The sequence below is a fragment of the Teleopsis dalmanni genome, chromosome 2, assembly GCF_002237135.1.
Source record: "Teleopsis dalmanni isolate 2A chromosome 2, ASM223713v2, whole genome shotgun sequence".
Classification (NCBI taxonomy): domain Eukaryota; kingdom Metazoa; phylum Arthropoda; class Insecta; order Diptera; family Diopsidae; genus Teleopsis; species Teleopsis dalmanni.
Window position 1 is genome coordinate 192,529,461 of NC_051847.1, and position 6,932 is coordinate 192,536,392.

Genomic DNA, 6,932 nt, shown 5'->3' on the forward strand with positions numbered 1-6,932 from the left:
ACATAAGCGCAGTGCAAAAAATCCTTAGGAAATTTCAATTTAGTTTACCTCAATTTACTCGAACTCGCACACAGCCTACATATAGGCTAATGAAATATAAATAAATATAAATATATAATATATAAATATTTTATAAATATAATGCATAAATATTATATAATTATTATATATTAAATTGTTCAGAAAGTAATTTCGTTTTTTTGTTGATTATTTCTGATAACAGTAGACTTCTGAATTAATCGTAGTGTTATCCGGTAAAAGCTCAAAAAACGATTCCTTTAAAATCCCACCAAACAGACAGCATCACCATTTTTTGGTTAATATCGGCTTTGGAAAAAACGAAATTACTTTTCGAAGAACCTAATAAAATATGAAATATAGATAAATTATTTAATCTAATTTTAAAGTCAGTTAGCACGAAAGAAATCTATTTCCTAATTATAAACTCTTTTTTTAATAAAGAGTTTTTGTGTTAAATGCATTATAAAACTTTCAAAATATATAAAATTTTATTTAAAATTAAATAAATTATAAAAAATGATTAGATGCATTTTAAATTTTACCTGAAAACTACTCTAACTTTAAACTTTATTAAAATTTAAAACTTATGGTGAATTTAATATCATATAATGAGCTAGAGGTACATATTTATCTAATAAAATACGAATATAAATAAATAAAATATTTATTTGTAAAATTTCTAATTTGAAATTGAACATAAAATGAGAAAAAATTCAATTTTAATGCAATTAAATGCACTTAAAATTTGATTTTAATGAGATTTCAAATTTTGCTTTCATGCATTTAACATAGTTATATATTTAATAAAGTACAAATTAAAAAAATATTTATAAAGAGGTTTTTTCGAACAGTAGTGAAATACAACAACAAAAATTTATTTATTAAAATTTAAAAATTTATTTTATTAAATATCAAAATATACGAAATTTCATTTAAAGTTAAATCAAAAAAATAATAAAAAATAATTAAATTTTACTGAAATGAAATTAAAATCTTGCTTTTAAGATACCTACATAATATATTTAATAAAATATAAATTAATGTTATAAAATTAAAAATATTTATTAAATATTCAAAATTATATAATATTTTTGTCTTCATCGTTTAATTTTTCTAAACTTTTGATACAACCCCCGTACACATAATTTTTCCTAAATTAAAATTAAAAACATTTGGTGTAGAAATCATAGTTTCTCAAGCGATTTTTCAGCTGTTTTCATAAACACTCTCCAGTGCTGCTGTTGCTTTTTTCGCTTGCAGGCGGTGCGGATATCATTGGTGTCGGCAGTGGTGCAATATTATGATGACTAAGATAAATACTGGCTTAAATTACACTAAAATATGACCACACCTCGACCACTCTAAATGTGTATTTATTTTAATTTTTGGCTTTGTTGCCAGGGCGTATATTGTGCACTGTACTCGAATGCTCGAGTGTAATACCCGCGAGAAGGGGGACAAGATGCAATACTATTAGTTTACTTGTCTATCCAGAAAGGCGAAATCTATTTTTACCAGCACGTAGTTACTGTATTTGATGTTGCTGCCAACTAACATTATGTCAATAACATGTTTCATATTCTTATCTGTCTGTTGTTTGTCTGTCTGTCTGTCTGTCTGTTTGACTAAAAATAGCAAATGAACGGCTGTAATATTTCTTGTTGCTTCCATTTTTCCGGTGTCAGCCGATTTACAGCTTCCTCTTTAGGTTGCGCATTATGCAGATGCACTTTGTAATGCACACATAATATGGACTTCAACACTGCTATGTGCCTCCAGTTTCAAAAGTGTTGACTTTGATTTCTTTCGTAATGAATAGAGATTTCCTCTTCATAAAAGTTAAAAAATGAATAAAAAAATTAATTATATTATCTGATATTCTAAATAAGCTGTTCTGAAAAACCTCGCTACATAATTACTGTTAATGAAGTGTTGGAATTATTTTGATTACAGGTGAGAGCGGAAATAATTGACATTGTGTGAAGGGGCATTCTCCGTATTTAAGGGTCATTGATTTTTCTGTAAGTTAATGCTGTAATTTTTTTCTTCAATTTTAAGTTTTATTTCTTAATTTTATAAATATATGTATTATATATATCATATTTTAATCACCCTATAAAGTATCATCGATCTACATTTATTTTAAAATAATATGTAAAACATTTATTTATTTAATACTAAAAATAATTTATATAATATACATTAAGTCCTTTAATTCTAAACTCTATCGGAGTAAATTCGGTACAATACTAAAATATAATATTTTTTAAATCGTTAATTAAAATATAATATTTTCAAATCACATACATATATCACTAACATCATAGCGGAGTATTTGTATTATAACAAGAATTGTTTATGTCAGAATGAAAAGTTTGCTATTCGAATCGGTCTAACTTTTAGAAAAGCTTTCCATTAATGCCCATCATTTTCCTGAAGAATAGTTTTGATATTTGCAAAACTAAAAGTTACTAGAAGACAGCTCTGGAGTATAAGATAAATGAGGGGAGAATGCTCAACTGACTGAGGGTTTTGGTTTTTATGCTGCCCAACACTTAACAGAGCAATTCTTGCTTAATTCATAGAATTAGTTTATCGTTTACATCGACGTCTAACGTACTGCATTATCTTTCTTCTTACTATGGTTTATTTCTTGCAATTTTATGCATCAAACATATTCGTACATATAATAATGTTTACTATTTTTGATTTTTTCTTTTTAAGATAACTGATAAATATTATATTATGCTAATGTCTGGTTCCTTACAAACTTATGGGTATCTTGATTGGCTTTTATTGGTTTACCAACTGAATTGACTGAATCAAAATGAGATTCAGAACTGTAGTAAAAGAACCAAGCAGGTACCCAATGAGTAGACAAGGAAAGGATCAGTTTTGAAGAAATCCCCGTTTGTAAAAATTGGGGAGCAAAAGAAAAGCAAATCAGTATTGAAATAAGTGTTATTGATCTCTTTAGTAAAAAATCTGCTTTCAAACGCTATACATAACTGCCTCTACATATGAAAATACCAAAATACTTTAGTCACCGATATAAGATATGTTGTGTGGTGCCAAAACTTTTTATGTGGTCTTTCCATTATGAAATGTGATGAAATATTATTTCTGTCAAACCACACTTTTAGGGGCAGACCCGTTTGCCCCACATTGGCTACACCAATGGAAAGGCAATCTTTTATGTCAGACTAAAAACTTGAATTAATATTTTATACTATATATATACTATACTATATATATATATTATAGTTCCAAAAGTTAATCTGTTTTCAGTTTACTACTAAAAAGCAAATATGTTGAGATTGGTTGTTGTAAAAAGATTGTAGAAAGATTGTTCTAGTCGACAAGGGAATATACATTTAATTGAAGACAGTATTCAATGATTTGGAGTTTCTGCATATCTTGAAACAAAATAGATGGGATTCTGCTTGCCAATCAAGTCAGTAAAATAAAATAATTAATTAATACAAAAATTTTAAAATTCCATTTAAAAACATATTTTAGAATACTTCAACCATTCATTTTAATAAAATTCAAAATATTGTATAATTTGAATATGTGTTTTATATTTCAATGAAAGTTTTGACACACCGTTCCATCGAGACGGTTCTTATATACCTCTATAGATAACACACATATGACAAGTATAAAGGGCATTTTTGAAAAACTCAGGGTTTAATCAGGGTTTAATCAGGGTTTATATGCTATTAAACTAAATGAAATTTATTATAACAATTGATTATTATAATTCTCACTAGATGTTCTTTAAAGTTTCCATATATGTCATAATTATAATTGATATGTTATTAGAATTTCATATAGTATGTTGCGGAACATGTTGGAATGAGTACTTGAAATGGCTAAAATAACAGTGTATATGAAAGTACCTATTATTACAATATGAAAGAAATTGATTCATATTATTAAGATGTAATTGAGCTTTCTGATTTAGTTTAATTATATATTTTTATTCAGTTCAGACACTTCATTAAAATAATATTCTAGTATTGTGTTGGTATTTTTATTCAAAAAATTATTTAAAATTCTACTTGAAAGATAAGAATTCTAATAAGTACATAAGTACATCATTGTACAATCAAAAAAACTTTACATAGCACATTATATGCATTCAAACCAGCTCTGTATATATTCATATCATACATTAAAATTGCACCTCGATATATATCGTTGCAAGATATTAATATCTACTAAAAGAAATCATGAAATTTAAATAGATAGTATTCAATGATTTGCACTTTATGCATAGTATATAATAAAATAAATGAGATTCTGATTGCGTGTGGAGCGGGTCTCTACGACCAAGGCCACGGTTGCCACTTGAAAATTTTTTTCTGTACCAAAATTGGTTTAAAAAGGTACCATTTCTGTAAAAAGAGGTCCAAAATTTTTTTGGACCTTTTTATTTTTTCGTTCTGTGTTTTTCATAGTGTTATAAATTAACAAAATATAAAATAGTGCAAAGTTGTATTTATAAAAAAAATTAATTGGAAATATCCACAATAAAGTTGGGTCGTGAAAACTGTACGATTTTTTGAACAGAGACCTAGCGGAAAAAAATCCCAATTTTGTTACTAAGTAGATGGCACAGTAGTTGTAGGTACGAATCAGCTCTTTAACCTAACCGTTCTTCCGCTTAACTTACGATTATTACTATTTTTTTTTTATAGCAGTTAACTTCACATAAATAATGCGATTAAACTGTTTTTAAAAGTTTGGTTTTCATATTAATTTATTCTGATTTAACACGTTTTCTTGTACAAAATGGGAATTAAAAAAAATACAATTTAATCGCATTTTCTTTAAATTTATTGCGTTGAGATTGCTAGTAAATTGTGGCATCCATCGAGTGCAATTTCTAATTCACTGATTACAAACAAAACTTGTAATTCCATTTGAATTCGTATTTCACGTACTACAGAGACTACCTCTTCCTCTGTTTTAATTAATGCAACTAAGCTGTTTCTGCACTGCAAATGAAACTACACCTAGCCGAGTGCCTTCTCCAACGTGAAGCCATAATTTCTGCACTTCCTGTCCACAGATACTAGATACAAGATACTACAGTGAAGCAATTAAAGCACATATCAACACTTGCGTACCATTATTTCCTCTAAGAAGAAAAAATTTTTGTAATTATTAGCAATAAAAAAGTGCTGTTGAAAGGAAAATGTAGAGGTACTGGAGTGAGTACTATGAGCAAAGAATCTGATGATGATTGTTTAAAATTCTCAACCGTACTTGTTTTAGATTTCCTCTTCACATTATCGTACATTAACTTAACACAATATTACGGCTATTATCACACAATCTAACAATAGATATTTATTTTATCTATTTAGTGTATCTATACTATCTAATTCATATACATAAATCTTAAGTAAATATGATTATATGTACGAGTATGTATCTGAATAAAATATTTATGTTTTAGCTACCGAGCAATATTTCACCGTTTATTTACATAGAAAAACAAATATTTTTGTGTGAACCGTTCAGGCATGTCAGGCATTGGAAATATTCGTAACATATTGAACTCGAATTATGGAATTGAAGAATATGCATCTGGGCATACTCGTATTTGATGCGAACTGAGACGTGCACTTACGCATTTTTCAGTAATTAGCTTACTTCTCTGGAACATATGGCACGGCTATAATGACCGGTAGCAGCACCACCACCGCCACTTGAGGGAGCTGTCATTAGAGTAAGAGCAGCAACAGTAACATCCCTGATAAGACATATTTCCATACATACCGATCGTATTCATATACGATCGGTATCATTAGCACCGTGAATCATTATAGTGAAAACATATCAATTAAGCAGAACGAGATACTTGCCCAGTAAATGTAAATAAACTAAATATGACACACGAACACTGCGACTATGAGTATGTATCATATTTTTGAGATACAAACAGTTTATTACAATACAATTTATGATTGCAACCACTGCACGTGATAAATTGAATATTTATCGCATTTTCCATTCCGCAGAGTAGAGTAGGGGTGTGTAGCGATAAAAAAGTACAATGACATTTCGACAAAATGTATGAAAAATTCTCATAATTCTTTTTATGGTTTTTACAATATTTTATTTTAATATTTTTTTTTTTTTGTGCGTTGTGTTGTACATTATCACATACAGGAAATAATTTAAAGTAGATACTCGTACAATTGTGTATTTGAGAAAAAGGTCAGTGCATTACTTTTGTCATAATTGGAATATATTTTATCATTGAAAAATAAAACTATATATATACTCAAATGTATTTTAATCTACCATAATCAGTTATAACTGTTTATCTCCAAACAGTCTCTTATAAATGAAATTTGCAGTCGATGTGAACTACTTATTATCTATTTTAAGGTAACGGATAGAACTATTTTTAAGAAAATATTGACAAAATAGATAGATAACTGTAGAAGAAATTTATAAATGGTTTGAAGTAAAGTGAGGCGGGGTATATGGTCTCAATAATTTTTCTAAATCTGATTCTGTTTGGTGTTTCTCTATAGATGTCGTTCCATGTGTATCGTGCTTCAGCTAGCTCACTTTCGACCATACTTCTCCATTACCATACATTTTTGCTGGCGCCCCATTCTTCTGCTACCTAGTGGATTTTATGCCACAGCTTTGTCTCGGCCTTGCGTATGGTCTATCCACTTTTTCATTTTTAACTCAGTTTGTGGTGCTTTTTGAGTCATTTTGTTCAGAAGGCGTTCATTTCATATTCGATCTGTCCAGCATATTTTAAGAATTTTCAAAATGAAGTGTTGTATTTTGCTAAAGCCAAAGATAAAACAGAAAACATAAGGAATTGGAATACATTAATTACTTTCTGTGTCTCTACCCGGACCTATAGACGAGGCATA